Genomic DNA, 19324 nt, shown 5'->3' with positions numbered 1-19324 from the left:
AGGGTGGGGGGGTCAACATCTCCCAAGGCTATCCCCAGGGTATGCATGGCACCCCTGGGCGGTGGGTGCCAGGTTGAATGTTAAAAAATAAAATAAATAATATTGTCTGTTACAGTAGAACTAGAGGTCCCAGCCAACTTCCCTCGCATACTCATACTAGGAGAACCAGAGGTACCATATGGGCCATTATAAGCCTGCTGATACATCTAGTTCACCTGCAAAATAAATATTAAAATAAACACAGGACACACTGTGAAAGTTCAAGTTTATTACACTCACACTCACACATACTCATCTACAATCCCTGTAGCCATTCACATCCTCTTCTCCATGTAGCATCCACCTAACCTGTAAAAAAAATCATGCTCACCTACCCCTTGTTTCTTGTTCTCTTTGGTCCATGTAGGCATCCACAAAAACATCAATGCATCTATACCCACGCCACGGACATGTACTGCCCTTTAAGTACATTAATATGTGAATGAGACATAGAAATGCATTGGCTTAGCGTTCATTGGCAGATAAAGGGGAGCCTCCACCTCTCTCAGTCAATAAGCAGTTCTCTCCATTGACCAATGATGGCAACTGCTAGGTTACTAAAGGTAACTTAATATAGCCCTTTAATCATCTTTCTCCCTTCTCTGCTAGAAGATATATAGGGTCAGTTTATTATAAAGGCACCTCAAATTATTTCTCTGTCAGAAGCATCATATTCTTCCAAACAGTGGCGTAAGTTCATCCCAGACGCCCGGAGGCAAGTTATAATTTGGTGCCCCCCCTGTCACTGCCGCAGACACTGTAATGTAGCAATTTGCATGAAGACAAGGCTATAGATAGACGAAGACAGCAGCTGATGGTCTGACATGGAGCTCTCCACTAGTGTATGGTGGTTTCTCAGGTGCCGTGAAGGGCCATGATGTTACAAGGTACATAGTTACAGCCCTAAGTGGGGTGAATATGTTGTGGGCAATGGAGGAGGTGCCCCCTTCAGAGCTGGAGCCCAGCGGAAGGCGCCTCCATTGTCTCCCATAGTTCTGCCCCTGCTTCCCAATGCTTTCTATTGCCAATGTCAGCATTTTATGCCTAGCTATATGTTTTTGCTTTTCTTCTGGCAGTCACAGGTCTAGTCCCTAGAATAGTAAATCTTCCCACCTCAGCACTGTGCAGTCATTGCTAAGTTTTGTGTGCAGCTTTTCTTACCCCTTGGTTATACTTGGAGACACTTACTATTGATTGATTCTAATGGTACATTCACATTTTCCCATCCTGTATGGGAGTAAAGATTAAGGTGTATCACCTGGCCCATGAGTAACCATGATCCGACATTAGCCCACCTGAAAGCGGCTCTGTATTCCCTCCCTCAATGTACTTTTATTTTCAACAACATAATACATTACACACAATTACAGCTTATACTGTAGATACTTTACCACTGAAAACCAGGTCAAGTTTGATTTCTTATTTCAATTGATAACACATAGAAAGAGCAGCTCTGCCGACTACACCAAATGTCTTGTGATTGAAATATGAAGTTACTTTAAGTAGAATATTTATTTACGGAAATAAATACCTTGAAAGTGGACAGGAAAACTAAATGTAGCAGAACCTAAAATGTTTTACCAATTTAAATGAAAGTCGAACAGTAAATGTGCTTTTATGTGATGGTATATTACTAGGCTGTATTCCTGATTTTGTACAGCAGATAATACATGTGACATATACTTTTAAATTAATCATATTAAGCAACTAATGTAACAAATGGACATCTATGGTGCTGGTACAATAAAAATCTCACTGTTTGTGTTAAAATGTATTATTCCAATGTTATTCTCTTACATTACATTGTGTTATTTACTTGCAGTTTTGTAAGTGTCATAAACAAACTTTCTTCATGAATACTGTCATTACCCTGGGAATCACACATAACTGCTTTGGGCCAATTAGTATCTATTTTTTGGCTCCTCAGTCTTTATACACCCTCACTCTGATCATCTAGAAATCCTATCAGCTGGATATTAGCAACCAGAATAACAAGTGATGCAGACCTGAGGAACCAGCTTCCCCAAGGTTCATATCACTATATAAGACAGGTCTCTCTCAGCTTTGGGAAATACTGCTCAGGCAAGGGTGGGTTTCTGTATTAGGGTGGAGGTACACACTGTGCTGGTGGATTGCAGTGCCCGCTGGCCTCTTACACTGTCACTGGGTGATACAGAGAAGGAACTGTGATACCACTGATGAAATTATTATTATTATTTCAATGTATAAGTCATTTGTCAGCATTTTCTTACTAAAATAGTGGATTATGTGTACCTGGTACTGCGCTTAATTCTGTTAGATTTATACCGAGTGGGAAGACATTAGAGTGATATTATCTGGTGAAATGACAAAGAGCGATTATGTCTTCCTCTCACACTGCTACTATTACCTGTATCACTATATCTCTCTATATACAGATAAATGATGATTGTATACTAAAACCCACCTATTTGCAGAATCCATTATTGTTCTACATTGGTTTCCCCTGTATATCTAACTATGATCTGCTGAGAAACAAATAATGTATTGAAGTTACTGTAGATTCATGGTCGTATCAAAGTATTTATTGGTAAAATAAATGCATTGCCTTTAATATATTTACAAGTGGTTTAATTAGATTAGGTAGACTAAAGGGCAGGAGCTGCACATTATGAAAACTGTATAAACATGTTCACAAAAATGAATGAAATAAATGAAACATGTTATCTTGTATGGAAGCATTATAGACAGATAATCAGCAATGTCCACCGCGACAGTTGATCACCCGGTTTAGTAAGGACCTGCACGTTTTATACACATCATGCACTGCAAGTGAACTGCGAGCCTGAGGATAATCCAACCCTGATGCTTTGTGCTCTGATTTTATAAGTGTGGGTATGCATTGTGACTAGGGGTGTGCACCGGCCACTTTTCGTGTTTTGTGTTTTGGTTTTGGATCTGGATCTTTCTTCGTGTTTTGGATCTGGATTGGTTTTGCCAAAACCACCCTTCCGTGTTTTGGGTTCTGGGTTTTGTGTTTTGGATCTGTATTTTTTTTTAAAAAAAGCATAAAAACAGCTAAAATCACAGAATTTGTAGGTTTTTCTGCTCCTATGCTATTATTAACCTCAATAACCTTAATTTCCACTCATTTCCAGTCTATTCTGAACACCTCACACCTCACAATAGTGTTTTTATGTCCAAAACGTTGCACCGAGGTAGCTGGATGACTATGCTAAGCGACACGAGTGGGCGGCACAAACACGTGACCCATCTAGGCGTGAAACTGCAGTGGCAGACAGGATGGCAGTTTGAAAAACTAGGCCCCAAACTGTACATAATGCAAAGAAAAAAAAGAGGTGCAAGATGGAATTGTCCTTGGGCCCTCCCACCCACCCTTATGTTGTATAAACAGGACATGCACACTTTAACAAACCAATCATTTCAGCGCCAGGGTCTGCCACACAACTGTGGCTGAAATGATTGGTTCGTTTGGGCCCCCACAAAACAAGCTGGCAATTAATGTGTCCCTGCACAAACTGGCTCTATGGAGGCAAGATGTCATCCTCATCCTCCTCATCCACCGATTCCTCACCCTCTTCAGTGTGTACATCCTCATCCTCACAAAGTATTAACTCGTCCCCACTTGAATCCACCACCACAGGTCCCTCTGTACCTTCTGGAGGCTGGTCTCCCTGGAAGAGCTGATAATTCATTTTGATGAACATCATCTTCTCCACATTCTGTGGAAGCAACCTCCTACGCCTTTCGCTGACAAGGTTCCCGGCTGCACTAAACACTCTTTCGGAGTACACACTGGAGGGGGGGCAACTCAGGTAAAATAGAGCCAGTTTGTACAGGGGCCTCCAAATTGCCTCTTTTTCCTGCCAGTACAGGTATGGACTGTCTGCCATGCCTACTTGGATGCTGTCACCGATGTAATCCTCCACCATTCTGTCAATGGTGACAGTATCATATGCAGTGACAGTAGACATGTCAGAAATTGTTGCCAGGTCCTTCAGTCCGGACCAGATGTCCAAACTTGGTCCTGCCTGCCCTGCATCACCGCCAGCGGGTTGCTTAGGATACCTAAGTTTTTTCCTGGCAGCCCCAGTTGCAGGAGAAAATGAAGAAGGAGCCGTTGACGTGTCACGTTCCACTTCAGCTGACAGTGTGTTCACCAGCAGGTCTTTGCACCTCTGCAGGCTTGTGTCGGCCGGAAAGAGAGACACCACATAGGCTTTAAACCTAGGATCGAGCACGGTGGCCAAAACGTAGTGGTCTGATTTCAACAGATTGACCACCCTGGAATCCTGGCAAAGCGAATGAAGGGCTTCATCCACAAGTCCCACATGCCGAGCGGAATCGCTCCGTCTTAGCTCCTCCTTCACTTTCTCCAGCTGCTTCTGCAAAAGCCTGATGAGGGGAATGACCTGACTCAAGCTGGCAGTGTCTGAACTGACTTCACGTGTGGCAAGTTCGAAGGGCTGGAGAACCTTGCACAACACGGAAATCATTCTCCACTGCGCTTGAGTCAGGTGCATACCCCCTCCTTTGCCTATGTCATAGGTGGATGTATAGGCTTGTATGGCCTTTTGCTGCTCCTCCATCCTCTGAAGCATATAGAGGGTTGAGTTCCACCGCGTCACAACCTCTTGCTTCAGGTGATGGCGGGGCAGGTTCAAGAGTGTTTGCTGGCGCTCCAGTCTTCGGCACGCAGTCGCTGAATGGCGAAAGTGGCCAGAAATTTTTCGGGCCACCCAAAGCGTCTCCTGCACGCCCCTGTCGCTTTTCAGAAAATTCTGCACCACCAAGTTTATTGTGTGAGCAAAACATGGGACGTGCTGGAATTTGCCCAGATGTAATGCCCGCACAATATTGGTGGCGTTGTCAGATATCACAAATCCCCAGGAGAGTCTAAGTGGGGTAAGCCACTGGGCGATGATTTCCCTCAGTTTCTCTAAGAGGTTGTCGGCGGTGTGCCTCTTACTGAAACCGGTGATACACAGCGTAGCCTGCCTTGTAACGAGCTGGCATTTCTGAGATGCTGCTACTGGTGACGCTGCTGCTGTTGCTGCGTAAGGTGATACATCTACCCAGTGGGCTGTCACAGTCATATAGTCCTTAGTCTGCCCTGTTCCACTTGTCCACATGTCCGTGGTTAAGTGGACATTGTGTACAACGGCATTTTTCAGGACACTGAGGACACTTTTTCTGACGTTTCTGTACAGTCTCGGTATCGCCTGCCTAGTGAAGTGGAATCTAGACGGGATTTGGAACCGGGGACACACTACCTCCATCAATTGTCTAAATCCCACTGCACTAATGGCGGATACAGGACGCACGTCTAACACCAACATAGCAGTCAAGGCCTCAGTTATACGTTTTGCTTCAGGATGACTGCTGTCGTACTTCATCCTCCTCGCTAAGGACTGTTGGAGGGTCAATTGTTTAGTAAAAGTAGTGGTGTTCCTACTTCCTCTCTGGGATGATGAACGACTCCCAGCAGCAGCAACAGCAGCAGCGGCAGCAGTAGGCGTAGCAATGCAGGATCCTCCGGAGGAATCCCGGATAGGAGAGTCAGTCATGCCAGTGACATGGCCTGCAGGACTACTTCCGATCCTAACTAAGGAGGAAATTGACGAGGAGGGAGTTGACGGTGTGGTTTGCAGGCGCTTGGATACAACAGGACAACGGGATTTAGGTGTCCCTGGACTGCTTACGGTCTTAGCCAAAGTTTCTGAACTTGACAGTAACTTTTTATGAACGCGCTGCAGGTGCCGTATAAGGGAGGATGTTCCTAGGTGGTTGACGTCCCTACCCCTACTTATTTCACCTTTACATATGGTACATATGGCAAGACAGTTGTTGTCCGGATTTGGATAGAAATATTGCCAGACCAAAGAGGTGGAATGTTTTGGTCTTCTGCCCAGGCATGACCGTGATGGGCTTTTTCATCCCACGGACAACAACTGTCTCCCCCGGAGCCTGATTTAAACAAACCACATCACCATCAGAATCCTCCTCGCCAACTTCCTCCTCAGCGCCAGCTACACCAGTATCCTCATCCTGTTGTACTTCAACAGTGACATCTTCAATTTGCATATCAGCAAGTGGACTGTGGGTGCTCCTTTCAGCACTTGCAGGGGGCGTGCAAATGGTGGAAAGAGCCACCTCTTCCCGTCCAGTGCTGGGAAGGTCAGGCATCGCAACCACCACCACACTTGGACTCTCCTTGGGGATTTGTGATATCTTCTTAGAAAGCACAGTTCTTCGCTGTGCTTTTGCCAGCTTAACTCTTTTGATTTTTTTAGTGGGAGGAGGGCTTCCATCGTCATGTGAAGCTGAACCACTAGTCATGAACATACTAGGGATCGACCTTAGCCGTTCCTTGCCACTCCGTGTCGTAAATGGCATATTGGCAAGTTTACGTTTCTCTTCAGCTGATTTAAATGTCTTTTTCAAGGTCATTTTCCTGAACTTTGCCATTTGGGATTGTATGTGCCCTCTACTATGACATTGGGCATCGGCCTTGGCAGACGACGTTGATGGCATGTTATCGTCTATGTCATGACTAGTGGCAGCAGCTTCAGCACTAGGAGGAAGTGGTTCTTGATCTTTCTCTATTTTATTATTATCGGAGAAAGTTTGGTCCTCCATTTATGTTATATCGATTTGATATATACGTGCGGCTAAACACAGAAAATAATTTTTTTTTTGGGTTTGGACTGGAGTGTACTTTGTGGGTTACAGCACCCTTTAACGGTCAAGCCAGCCGGCCCTTTACTTATGACACAGGCGCACGCTTGGCACTACTTTGTTGATGCACGTGCGGCTACTGCGCACACAATTCACAAACACAGAAAATAATTTTTTTTTTGTTTGGACTGGAGTGTACTTTCGGGGGTTACAGCACCCTTTAACGGTCAAGCCAGCCGGCCCTTTACTTATGACACAGGCGCACGCTTGGCACTACTTTGTTGATGCACGTGCGGCTACTGCGCACACAATTCACAAACACAGAAAATAATTTTTTTTTGGTTTGGACTGGAGTGTACTTTCGGGGGTTACAGCACCCTTTAACGGTCAAGCCAGCCGGCCCTTTACTTATGACACAGGCGCACGCTTGGCACTACTTTGTTGATGCACGTGCGGCTACTGCGCACACAATTCACAAACACAGAAAATAATTTTTTTTTTGGTTTGGACTGGAGTGTACTTTGGGGGTTACAGCACCCTTTAACGGTCAAGCCAGCCGGCCCTTTACTTATGACACAGGCGCACGCTTGGCACTACTTTGTTGATGCACGTGCAGCTACTGCGCACACAATTCACAAACACAGAAAATAATTTTTATTTTGGTTTGGACTGGAGTGTACTTTCGGGGGTTACAGCACCCTTAACGGTCAAGCCAGCTGGCCCTTTACTTATGACACAGGTGCACGCTTGGCACTACTTTGTTGATGCACGTGCGGCTACTGCGCACACAATTCACAAACACAGAAAATATTTTTTTTTTTGGTTTGGACTGGAGTGTACTTTCGGGGGTTACAGCACCCTTAACGGTCAAGCCAGCCGGCCCTTTTACTTATGACACAGGCGCACGCTTGGCACTACTTTGTTGATGCACGTGCGGCTACTGCGCACACAATTCACAAACACAGAAAATAATTTTTTTTTGGTTTGGACTGGAGTGTACTTTCGGGGGTTACAGCACCCTTAACGGTCAAGCCAGCCAGCCCTTTACTTATGACACAGGCGCACGCTTGGCACTACTTTGTTGATGCACGTGCGGCTACTGCGCACACAATTCACAAACACAGAAAATAATTTTTTTTTTGGTTTGGACTGGAGTGTACTTTCGGGGGTTACAGCACCCTTAACGGTCAAGCCAGCCGGCCCTTTACTTATGACACAGGCGCACGCTTGGCACTACTTTGTTGATGCACGTGCGGCTACTGCGCACACAATTCACAAACACAGAAAATAATTTTATTTTGGTTTGGACTGGAGTGTACTTTCGGGGGTTACAGCACCCTTTAACGGTCAAGCTAGCCGGCCCTTTACTTATGACACAGGCGCACGCTTGGCACTACTTTGTTGATGCACGTGCGGCTACTGCGCACACAATTCACAAACACAGAAAATAATTTTTTTTTTGGTTTGGACTGGAGTGTACTTTCGGGGGTTACAGCACCCTTAACGGTCAAGCCAGCCGGCCCTTTACTTATGACACAGGCGCACGCTTGGCACTACTGTGTTGATGCACGTGCAGCTACTGCGCACACAATTCACAAACACAGAAAATAATTTTTTTTTTGGTTTGGACTGGAGTGTACTTTCGGGGGTTACAGCACCCTTAACGGTCAAGCCAGCCGGCCCTTTACTTATGACACAGGCGCACGCTTGGCACTACTTTGTTGATGCACGTGCGGCTACTGCGCACACAATTCACAAACACAGAAAATAATTTTTTTTTTGGTTTGGACTGGAGTGTACTTTCGGGGGTTACAGCACCCTTAACGGTCAAGCCAGCCGGCCCTTTACTTATGACACAGGTGCACGCTTGGCACTACTTTGTTGATGCACGTGCGGCTACTGCGCACACAATTCACAAACACAGAAAATAATTTTTTTTTGGTTTGGACTGGAGTGTACTTTCGGGGGTTACAGCACCCTTTAACGGTCAAGCCAGCCGGCCCTTTACTTATGACACAGGCGCACGCTTGGCACTACTTTGTTGATGCACGTGCGGCTACTGCGCACACAATTCACAAACACAGAAAATATATTATATTTTTAGCACTTGGGGGGAGCACCCCTGATGGACAGAGCACCCCCTGGACAACACTACAGCACCTCTTTAGGACTGGGACACTGCACAGGACTTTGGAGTGGACACAGCCCCTATGGAGAACTGACTGCACAACACAGTCCAGCCAGCCCCTATGGACTTTGAAGTAGTGGACACAGCCCCTATTAACAACAGCAGCACAGCACAACACAGCCAGCCCCTATGGACTTTGAAGTAGTGGACAACAGCAGCACTACACTACACTACACTACACAACCCTAACTCCCACCCTCCCTCTTCACTGTCCACAGCCGAGTGAGAAAATGGCGCCGACGTGGGTACCTTATATAGGATCCAAAACCCGCGAGACTCGGAAGGCGGGAAGATGACGTTTTGCCTCGATTTCAGAATCCGAGTCAGGCGGGAAAAGTCGAGCCTGACTCGGATCGGTCTCGGATCGGGGGGGCTCGGGGGGGTTCGGATTTCAGAAATCCGAACCCGCTCACCCCTAATTGTGACATTTACGGGTTCAACACTAACTCACACATTATATGCACATTTGTAAAACCAGATTTCCCAGCTTTCAGCAGTTCTTAAGGAAGTACTGACTTTTAAACACACAATGTAATCTGTGAGCAACGATTAATCATAACATTCCCTCTAACTTTGTGACAAGTGAGAATATCCTAAACTATGGTCACAGATCCGTACAGCCCCCACAATGTTACACACTTCACCCTCCTAGGGTTCTCTGATATGTCTTTCCCAGTTCAGGTCATCTTAATGATATTCCTGCTGTTTGCCTATACTCTTTCGCTGGTAGGTAATGGCCTTATCATCCTGACTGTTACTCATAGCCCTCAACTTCACACCCCCATGTACTTCTTCCTGAGGGGCCTGTCAATACTTGAGATCTGTTCTATCAACACTACTGTTCCCAAGGCTCTTGAGCTCTTCCTGTCAGTGGAAAGAGCTATCTCTTTCATTGGTTGTGCCGCTCAGATGTACTTTTTCATTGCTGTTGCAGTGTCAGAATGTCTTTTCCTTGCAGTGATGGCCTTTGACCGGTTTATGGCCATCTGCTGTCCTCTGAGATACACGTCAGTGATGACTACAACATTATGTTACCAGCTAGCAACTGGACCATGTATTTAAGGTTTGTTTTGTTCAATTATAAACACCAGCACAATATTTATGTACCCTTTCTGTGGTTCTCACAGAATTGCCCATTTTTTCTGTGACATCCCATCTCTACTCAACTTAGCCTGTACAAACACCTTCAAAATCGAGCTTTATATCTTCATACTTTGTATATGTGGATCTTTACTCCCATTCATTCATACTAATCTTCTGCTCCTATATCAAGATCCTAAACTCTGTATTCCTCCTCAACTCCTCAGAGGCCCGTCAAAAAGCAATGTCCACATGTATTTCTCACCTTGTCTCTGTTATTATATTCTATGGGTCTGCAATGTATGTGCACCTGCGCCTGGGGGCAACATTTTCTTCTTACAAAGACAGAATGACGGCCATTTTCTATTGCATCGTAATTCCCACAATTAATCCCCTGATCTACAGCCTGAAGAACTCAGACATGAAGGCAGCTCTGAGAAAACTCAATGTGAAAGGTTTGATAACTGCTGCTCATTAAAATGGGAAACACTGTGTAAAGTATATGGCTTGTAAAGGGGAAATAAATAATATTCTAAAATGAATGCAAGTAATGGCTTCTGCTTGTTCACCACTATACAGTATGTCATACAGGTTATTCAGGTTGTAGTTCTGACAGTTGACTAGTTATGTAGTTGTCACAGTTATGTAGTTGCCACAGTTATGTAGTCGCCACAGTTATGTAGTTGACACAGTTATGTTGTTGTCACAGTGATATAGTTGCTACAGTTATTTAGTTGTCACAGTTATATAGTTGTCACAGTTATGTAGTTGCCACAGTTATGTAGTTGTCACAGTTATGTAGTTGCCACAGTTATGCAGTTGACACAGTTATGTTGTTGTCACAGTGATGTAGTTGCTACAGTTATTTAGTTGTCACAGTTATATAGTTGTCACAGCTATGTAGTTGTCACAGTTATATAGTTGTCACAGTTATGTACTTGTCACAGTTATATAGTTGTCACAGTTATGTAGTTGTCACATTTACTGTATATATAGTAGTTGTCACAATTATGTAGTTGTCACAGTTATATAGTTTTCACAGTTATGTAGTTGTCACAGTTATGTACTTGTCACAGTTACTGTATGTGCAGTAGTTGTCACAGTTATGTAGATGTCACAGGTATATTGTTGCCACAGTTATGTAGTTGTCACAGTAACTGTATGTACAGTAGTTTTCACAGTTATGTAGTTGTTACAGTTAAGTAGCTGCCAGAGTTATGTACTTGTCACAGTAACTGTATGTACAGTAGTTGTCACATTTATGTAGTTGCCACAGATATGTAGTTGTAACAGTTACAGTATGTAGTTGCCACAGTTATGTAGTTGTTACAGTTATGCAGTTGCCACAGTTATGTAGTTGTCATAGTTATGTAGTTGCCACAGCTATGTAGTTGTTACAGTTAAATAGTTGTCACAGTTATGTAGTTGCCACAGTTATGTAGTTGTAGTTGTCACAGTTATGTAGTTGCCACAGTTATATAGTTGTCACAGTTACTGTATGTACAGTAGGTGTCACATTTATGTAGTTGCCACAGATATGCAGTTGTCACAGTTACAGTATGTAGTTGCCACAGTTATGTAGTTGTCACAGTTATGCAGTTGCCACAGTTCTGTAGTTGTCATAGTTATGTAGTTGCCACAGCTATGTAGTTGTTACAGTTATGTAGTTGACACAGTTATGTAGTTGCCACAGTTATGTAGTTGTAGTTGTCACAGTTATGTAGTTGCCACAGTTATATAGTTGTCGCAGTTATATAGTTGTCTCAGTTATGTAGTTGTCACAGTTACTGTATGTATAGAAGTTGTCACAGTTATGAAGTTGTCACAGTTATATAGTTGCCACAGTAACTGTATGTACAGTAGGTGTCACATTTATGTAGTTGCCACAGATATGCAGTTGTCACAGTTACAGTATGTAGTTGCCACAGTTATGTAGTTGTCACAGTTATGCAGTTGCCACAGTTATGTAGTTGTCATAGTTATGTAGTTGCCACAGCTATGTAGTTGTTACATTTATGTAGTTGTCACAGTTATGTAGTTGCCACAGTTATGTAGTTGTAGTTGTCACAGTTTTGTAGTTCCCTCAGTTATATAGTTGTCACAGTTATATAGTTGTCACAGTTATGTAGTTGTCACAGTTACTGTATGTATAGAAGTTGTCACAGTTATGAAGTTGTCACAGTTATATAGTTGTCACAGTTATATAGTTGTCACAGTTATATAGTTGCCACCTTTATGTAGTTGCCACAGTTACTGTATGTACAGTAGTCGTTACAGTAATGTAGTTGTCACAGTTATATAGTTGCCATAGTTATGTAGTTGCCACAGTTATTTAGTTGTCACAGTTATATAGTTGCCATAGTTATGTAGTTGCCACAGTTATGTAGTTGTCACAGTTATGCAGTTGCCACAGTTATGTAGTTGTTATAGTTATGTAGTTGCCACAGCTATGTAGTTGTTACAGTTATGTAGTTGTCACAGTTATGTAGTTGCCACAGTTATGTAGTTGTAGTTGTCACAGTTATGTAGTTGCCATAGTTATGTAGTTGCCACAGTTATGTATTTGCACAGTTCTGTAGTTGCCACAGTTATGTAGTTGTAGTTGTCACAGTTATGTAGTTGCCACAGTTATATAGTTGTCACAGTTATATAGTTGTCACAGTTATGTAGTTGTCACAGTTACTGTATGTATAGAAGTTGTCACAGTTATGAAGTTGTTACAGTTATATAGTTGTCACAGTTATGTAGTTGTCACAGTTATATAGTTGCCACCTTTATGTAGTTGCCACTGTTACTGTATGTACAGTAGTCATTTCAGTTATGTAGTTGTCACAGTTATATAGTTGCCATAGTTATGTAGTTGCCACAGTTATATAGTTGTCACATTTATATAGCTGTCACAGTTATGTAGTTGTCACAGTTATATAGTTGTCACAGTTATGCAGTTGTCACAGTTACTGTATGTATAGTAGTTGTCACAGTTATGTTGTTGTCACAGTAATATAGTTTTCACAGTTATGTAGTTGTCACAGTTATGTTCTTGTCACAGTTACTGTATGTACAGTCGTTGTCACAGTTACGTAGTTGTCACAGTTATATAGTTGCCACAGTTATGTAGTTGTCACAGTAACTGTATGTACAGTAGCTTTCACAGTTATGTAGTTGTCACAGTTATGTAGTTGCCACAGTTATGTACTTGTCACAGTTACTGAATGTACAGTAGTTGTCACAGTTATGTAGTTGTCACAGTTATATAGTTGCCACAGTTATGTAGTTGTCACAGTAACTGTATGTACAGTAGTTTTCACAGTTATGTAGTTGTCACAGTTATGTAGTTGCCACAGTTATGTAGTTGTCACAGTTATGTAGTTGCCACAGTTATGTACTTGTCACAGTTACTGTATATATAGTAGTTGTCAAAGTTATGTAGTTGTCACAGTTATATAGTTGCCATAATTATGTACTGTAGTTGCCACAGTTACTTTATGTACAGTAGTTGTCACAGTTATGTAATTGTCACAGTTATATAGTTGCAACAGTTATGTAGTTGCTACAGTTATTTATTTGTCACAGTTATATAGTTGTCACAGTTATGTAGTTGTCACAGTTATATAGTTGTCACAATTATGTAGTTGTCACAGTTACTGTATGTATAGTAGTTGTCACAGTTATGTAGTTGTCACAGTTATATAGTTTTCACAGTTATGTAGTTGTCACAGTTATGTACTTATCACAGTAACTGTATGTACAGTAGTTTTCACAGTTATGTAGTTGTCACAGTAATGTATCTGCTACAGTTATGTACTTGTCACAGTTACTGTATGTACAGTAGTTGTCACAGTTATGTAGTTGTAACAGTTATGTAGTTGCCACCTTTATGTAGTTGCCACAGTTACTGTATGTACAGTAGTTGTTACAGTTATGTAGTTGTCACAGTTATATAGTTGCCATAGTTATGTAGTTGCCACAGTTGTTTAGTTGTCACAGTTATATAGCTGTCACAGTTATGTAGTTGTCACCATTATATAGTTGGCACAGTTACGTAGTTGTCACAGTTACTGTATGTATAGAAGTTGTCACAGTTATGAAGTTGTCACAGTTATATAGTTGTCACAGTTATGTAGTTGTCACAGTTATATAGTTGCCACCTTTATGTAGTTGCCACAGTTACTGTATGTACAGTCGTCGTTACAGTTATGTAGTTGTCACAGTTATATAGTTGCCATAGTTATGTAGTTGCCACAGTTATGTAGTTGTCACATTTATGTAGTTGCCACAGTTATGTAGTTGTAGTTGCCACAGTTATGTAGTTGCCACAGTTATATATTTGTCACAGTTATATAGTTGTCACAGTTATGTAGTTGCCACAGTTATATAGTTGTCACAGTTATATAGTTGTCACAGTTACTGTATGTATAGAAGTTGTCACAGTTATGAAGTTGTCACAGTTATATAGTTGTCACAGTTATATAGTTGTCAAAGTTATGTAGTTGTCACAGTTATATAGTTGCCACCTTTATGTAGTTGCCACAGTTACTGTATGTACAGTAGTCGTTACAGTTATGTAGTTGTCACAGTTATATAGTTGCCATAGTTATGTAGTTGCCACAGTTATTTAGTTGTCACAGTTATATATTTGCCATAGTTATGTAGTTGCCACAGTTATGTAGTTGTCACAGTTATGCAGTTGCCACAGTTATGTAGTTGTCATAGTTATGTAGTTGCCACAGCTATGTAGTTGTTACAGTTATGAAGTTGTCACAGTTATGTAGTTGCCACAGTTATGTAGTTGAAGTTGTCACAGTTATGTAGTTGCCACAGTTATATAGTTGTCACAGTGATATAGTTGTCACAGTTATGTAGTTGTCACAGTTATGTAGTTGCCACAGTTACTGTATGTACAGTAGTCGTTACAGTTATGCAGTTGTCACAGTTATATAGTTGCCATAGTTATGTAGTTGCCACAGTTATGTATTTGTCACAGTTATGTAGTTGCCACAGTTATGTAGTTGTAGTTGTCACAGTTATGTAGTTGCCACAGTTATGTAGTTGTCACAGTTATATAGTTGTCACAGTTATGTAGTTGTCACAGTTACTTTATGTATAGAAGTGTTCACAGTTATGAAGTTGTCACAGTTATATAGTTGTCAAAGTTATATAGTTGTCACAGTTATGTAGTTGTCACAGTTATATAGTTGCCACCTTTATGTAGTTGCCACAGTTACTGTATGTACAGTAGTCATTACAGTTATGTAGTTGTCACAGTGATATAGATGCCATAGATATGTAGGTGCCACAGTTATTTAGTTGTCACAGTTATTTAACTGTCACAGTTATGTAGTTGTCACAGTTATATAGTTGTCACAGTTATGCAGTTGTCACAGTTACTGTATGTATAGTAGTTGTCACAGTTATGTAGTTGTCACAGTTATATAGTTTTCACAGTTATGTAGTTGTCACAGTTATGTACTTGTCACAGTTACTGTATGTACAGTAGTTGTCACTGTTACGTAGTTGTCACAGTTATATAGTTGCCACAGTTATGTAGTTGTCACAGTAACTGTATGTACAGTAGTTTTCACAGTTATGTAGTTGTCACAGTTATGTAGTTGCCACAGTTATGTAGTTGTCACAGTTACTGTATGTATAGTAGTTGCCACAGTTATGTACTTGTCACAGTTACTGTATGTACAGTAGTTGTCACAGTTATGTACTTGTCACAGTTATATAGTTGCCACAGTTATGTAGTTGTCACAGTAACTGTATGTACAGTAGTTTCACAGATATGTAGTTGCCACAGTTATGTTGTTGTCACAGTTATGTAGTTACCACAGTTATGTACTTGTCACAGTTACTGTATATATAGTAGTTGTCAAAGTTATGTAGTTGTCACAGTTATATAGTTGAAATAGTTATGTACTGTAGTTGCCACAGTTACTGTATGTACAGTAGTTGTCACAGTTACGTAGTTGTCACAGTTATATAGTTGCCACAGTTATGTAGTTGTCACAGTAACTGTATGTACAGTAATTTTCACAGTTATGTAGTTGTCACAGTTATGTAGTTGCCACAGTTATGTACTTGTCACAGTTACTGTATGTACAGTAGTTGTCACAGTTATGTAGTTGTCACAGTTATATAGTTGCCACAGTTATGAAGTTGTCACAGTAACTGTATGTACAGTAGTTGACACAGTTATGTAGTTGTCACAGTTATATAGTTGCAACAGTTATGTAGTTGCTACAGTTATTTATTTGTCACAGTTATATAGTTGTCACAGTTATGTAGTTGTCACAGTTATATAGTTGTCACAATTATGTAGTTGTCACAGTTACTGTATGTATAGTAGTTGTCACAGTTATGTAGTTGTCACAGTTATATAGTTTTCACAGTTATGTAGTTGTCACAGTTATGTACTTGTCACAGTAACTGTATGTACAGTAGTTTTCACAGATATGTAGTTGTCACAGCAATGTAGCTGCTACAGTTATGTACTTGTCACAGTTACTGTATGTACAGTAGTTGTCACAGTTATGTAGTTGTAACAATTATATAGTTGCCACCTTTATGTTGTTGCCACAGTTACTGTATGTACAGTAGTTGTTACAGTTATGTAGTTGTCACAGTTATATAGTTGCCATAGTTATGTAGTTGCCACAGTTGTTTAGTTGTCACAGTTATATAGCTGTCACAGTTATGTAGTTGACACCATGATATAGTTGTCACAGTTATGTAGTTGTCACAGTTACTGTTTGTATAGAAGTTGTCACAGTTATAAAGTTGTCACAGTTATATAGTTGTCACAGTTATGTAGTTGTCACAGTTATATAGTTGCCACCTTTATGTAGTTGCCACAGTTACTGTATGTACAGTAGTTGTTACAGTTATGTAGTTGTCACAGTTATATAGTTGCCATAGTTATGTAGTTGCCACAGTTATGTAGTTGTCACATTTATGTAGTTGCCACAGTTATGTAGTTGTAGTTGCCACAGTTATATAGTTGTCACAGTTATATAGTTGTCACAGTTATGTAGTTGCCACAGATATATAGTTGTCACAGTTATATAGTTGTCACAATTACTGTATGTATAGAAGTTGTCACAGTTATGAAGTTGTCACAGTTATATAGTTGTCACAGTTATGTAGTTGTCACAGTTATATAGCTGCCACCTTTATGTAGTTGCCACAGTTACTGTATGTACAGTAGTCGATACAGTTATGTAGTTGCCACAGTTATTTAGTTGTCACAGTTATATAGTTGCCATAGTTATGTAGTTGCCACAGTTATGTAGTTGTCACAGTTATGCAGTTGCCACAGTTATGTAGTTGTCATAGTTATGTAGTTGCCACAGCTATGTAGTTGTTACAGTTATGAAGTTGTCACAGTTATGTAGTTGCCACAGTTATGTAGTTGTAGTTGTCACAGTTATGTAGTTGCCACAGTTATATAGTTGTCACAGTTATATAGTTGTCACAGTTATGTAGTTGTCACAGTTACTGTATGTATAGAAGTTGTCACAGTTATGAAGTTGTCACAGTTATATAGTTGTCACAGTTATATAGTTATCACAGTTATGTAGTTGTCACAGTTATATAGTTGCCACCTTTATGTAGTTGCCACAGTTACTGTATGTACAGTAGTCGTTACAGTTTTGTAGTTGTCACAGTTATATAGATGCCATAGTTATGTAGTTGCCACAGTTATTTAGTTGTCACAGTTATATAACTGTCACAGTTATGTAGTTGTCACAGTTATATAGTTTTCACAGTTATGTAGTTCTCACAGTTATGTACTTGTCACAGTTACTGTATGTACAGTAGTTGTCACAGTTACGTAGTTTTCACAGTTATATAGTTGCCACAGTTATGTAGTTGTCACAGTTACTGTATGTACAGTAGTTATCACAGTTATGTAGTTGTCACAGTTATGTAGTTTCCACAGTTATGTACTTGTCACAGTTACTGTATGTACAGAAGTTGTCACAGTTATGTAGTTGTCACAGTTATATAGTTGCCACAGTTATGTAGTTGTCACAGTAACTGTATGTACAGTAGTTTTCACAGTTATGTAGTTGTCACAGTTATGTAGTTGCCACAGTTATGTAGTTGTCACAGTTATTTAGTTGCCACAGTTATGTACTTGTCTCAGTTACTGTATATATATAGTAGTTGTCACAGTTATGTAGTTGCCACAGTTATATAGTTGTCACAGTTATGTAGCTGACACAGTTATGTACTTGTCACAGTTACTGTATGTACAGTAGATGTCACAGTTACGTAGTTGCCACAGTTATGTAGTTGTCACAGTTATGTACTTGTCACAGTTACTGTATGTACAGTCGTTGTCACAGTTACGTAGTTGTCACAGTTATATAGTTGCCACAGTTATGTAGTTGTCACAGTAACTGTATGTACAGTACCTTTCACAGTTATGTAGTTGACACAGTTATGTAGTTGCCACAGTTATGTACTTGTCACAGTTACTGTATGTACAGTAGTTGTCACAGTTATGTAGTTGTCACAGTTATATAGTTGCCACAGTTATGTAGTTGTCACAGTAACTGTATGTACAGTAGTTTTCACAGTTATTTAGTTGTCACAGTTATGTAGTTGCCACAGTTATGTAGTTGTCACAGTTATGTAGTTGCCACAGTTATTTACTTGTCACAGTTACTGTATATATAGTAATTGTCAAAGTTATGTAGTTGTCACAGTTATATAGTTGCCATAATTATGTACTGTAGTTGCCACAGTTACTGTATGTACAGTAGTTGTCACAGTTATGTAGTTGTCACAGTTATATAGTTGCAACAGTTATGTTGTTGCTACAGTTATTTATTTGTCACAGTTATATAGTTGTCACAGTTATGTAGTTGTCACAGTTATATAGTTGTCACAATTATGTAGTTGTCACAGTTACTGTATGTACAGTAGTTGTCACAGTTATGTAGTTGTCACAGTTATATAGTTTTCACAGTTATGTAGTTGTCACAGTTATGTACTTGTCGCAGTAACTGTATGTACAGTAGTTTGCACAGTTATGTAGTTGTCACAGTAATGTATCTGCTACAGTTATGTACTTGTCACAGTTACTGTATGTACAGTAGTTGTCACAGTTATGTAGTTGTAACAGTTATATAGTTGCCACCTTTATGTAGTTGCCACAGTTACTGTATGTACAGTAGTTGTTACAGTTATGTAGTTGTCACAGTTATATAGTTGCCATAGTTATGTAGTTGCCACAGTTGTTTAGTTGTCACAGTTATATAGCTGTCACAGTTATGTAGTTGTCACCATTATATAGTTGTCACAGTTATGTAGTTGTCACAGTTACTGTAT

The 19324-nt window shown here is 40.6% G+C and overlaps 1 protein-coding gene and 1 pseudogene across 2 annotated transcripts in view; both read left to right on the top strand.

Annotated features, from left to right (window-relative positions):
• Positions 1–19324, top strand: part of LOC148477384 (uncharacterized) — a 428950-nt gene that overhangs the window by 251234 nt on the left and 158392 nt on the right. The window lies entirely within an intron of this gene.
• LOC148477386 (olfactory receptor 2G3-like) lies at positions 9506–10463 on the top strand (annotated as a pseudogene).

This window comes from Taudactylus pleione, unplaced genomic scaffold (assembly GCF_031769625.1).
Source record: "Taudactylus pleione unplaced genomic scaffold, aTauple2 ptg000720l, whole genome shotgun sequence".
Lineage (NCBI taxonomy): Eukaryota > Metazoa > Chordata > Amphibia > Anura > Myobatrachidae > Taudactylus > Taudactylus pleione.
Note: the sequence above shows the minus strand (reverse complement) of the source record. Positions and strands in the feature narration are given on the sequence as shown.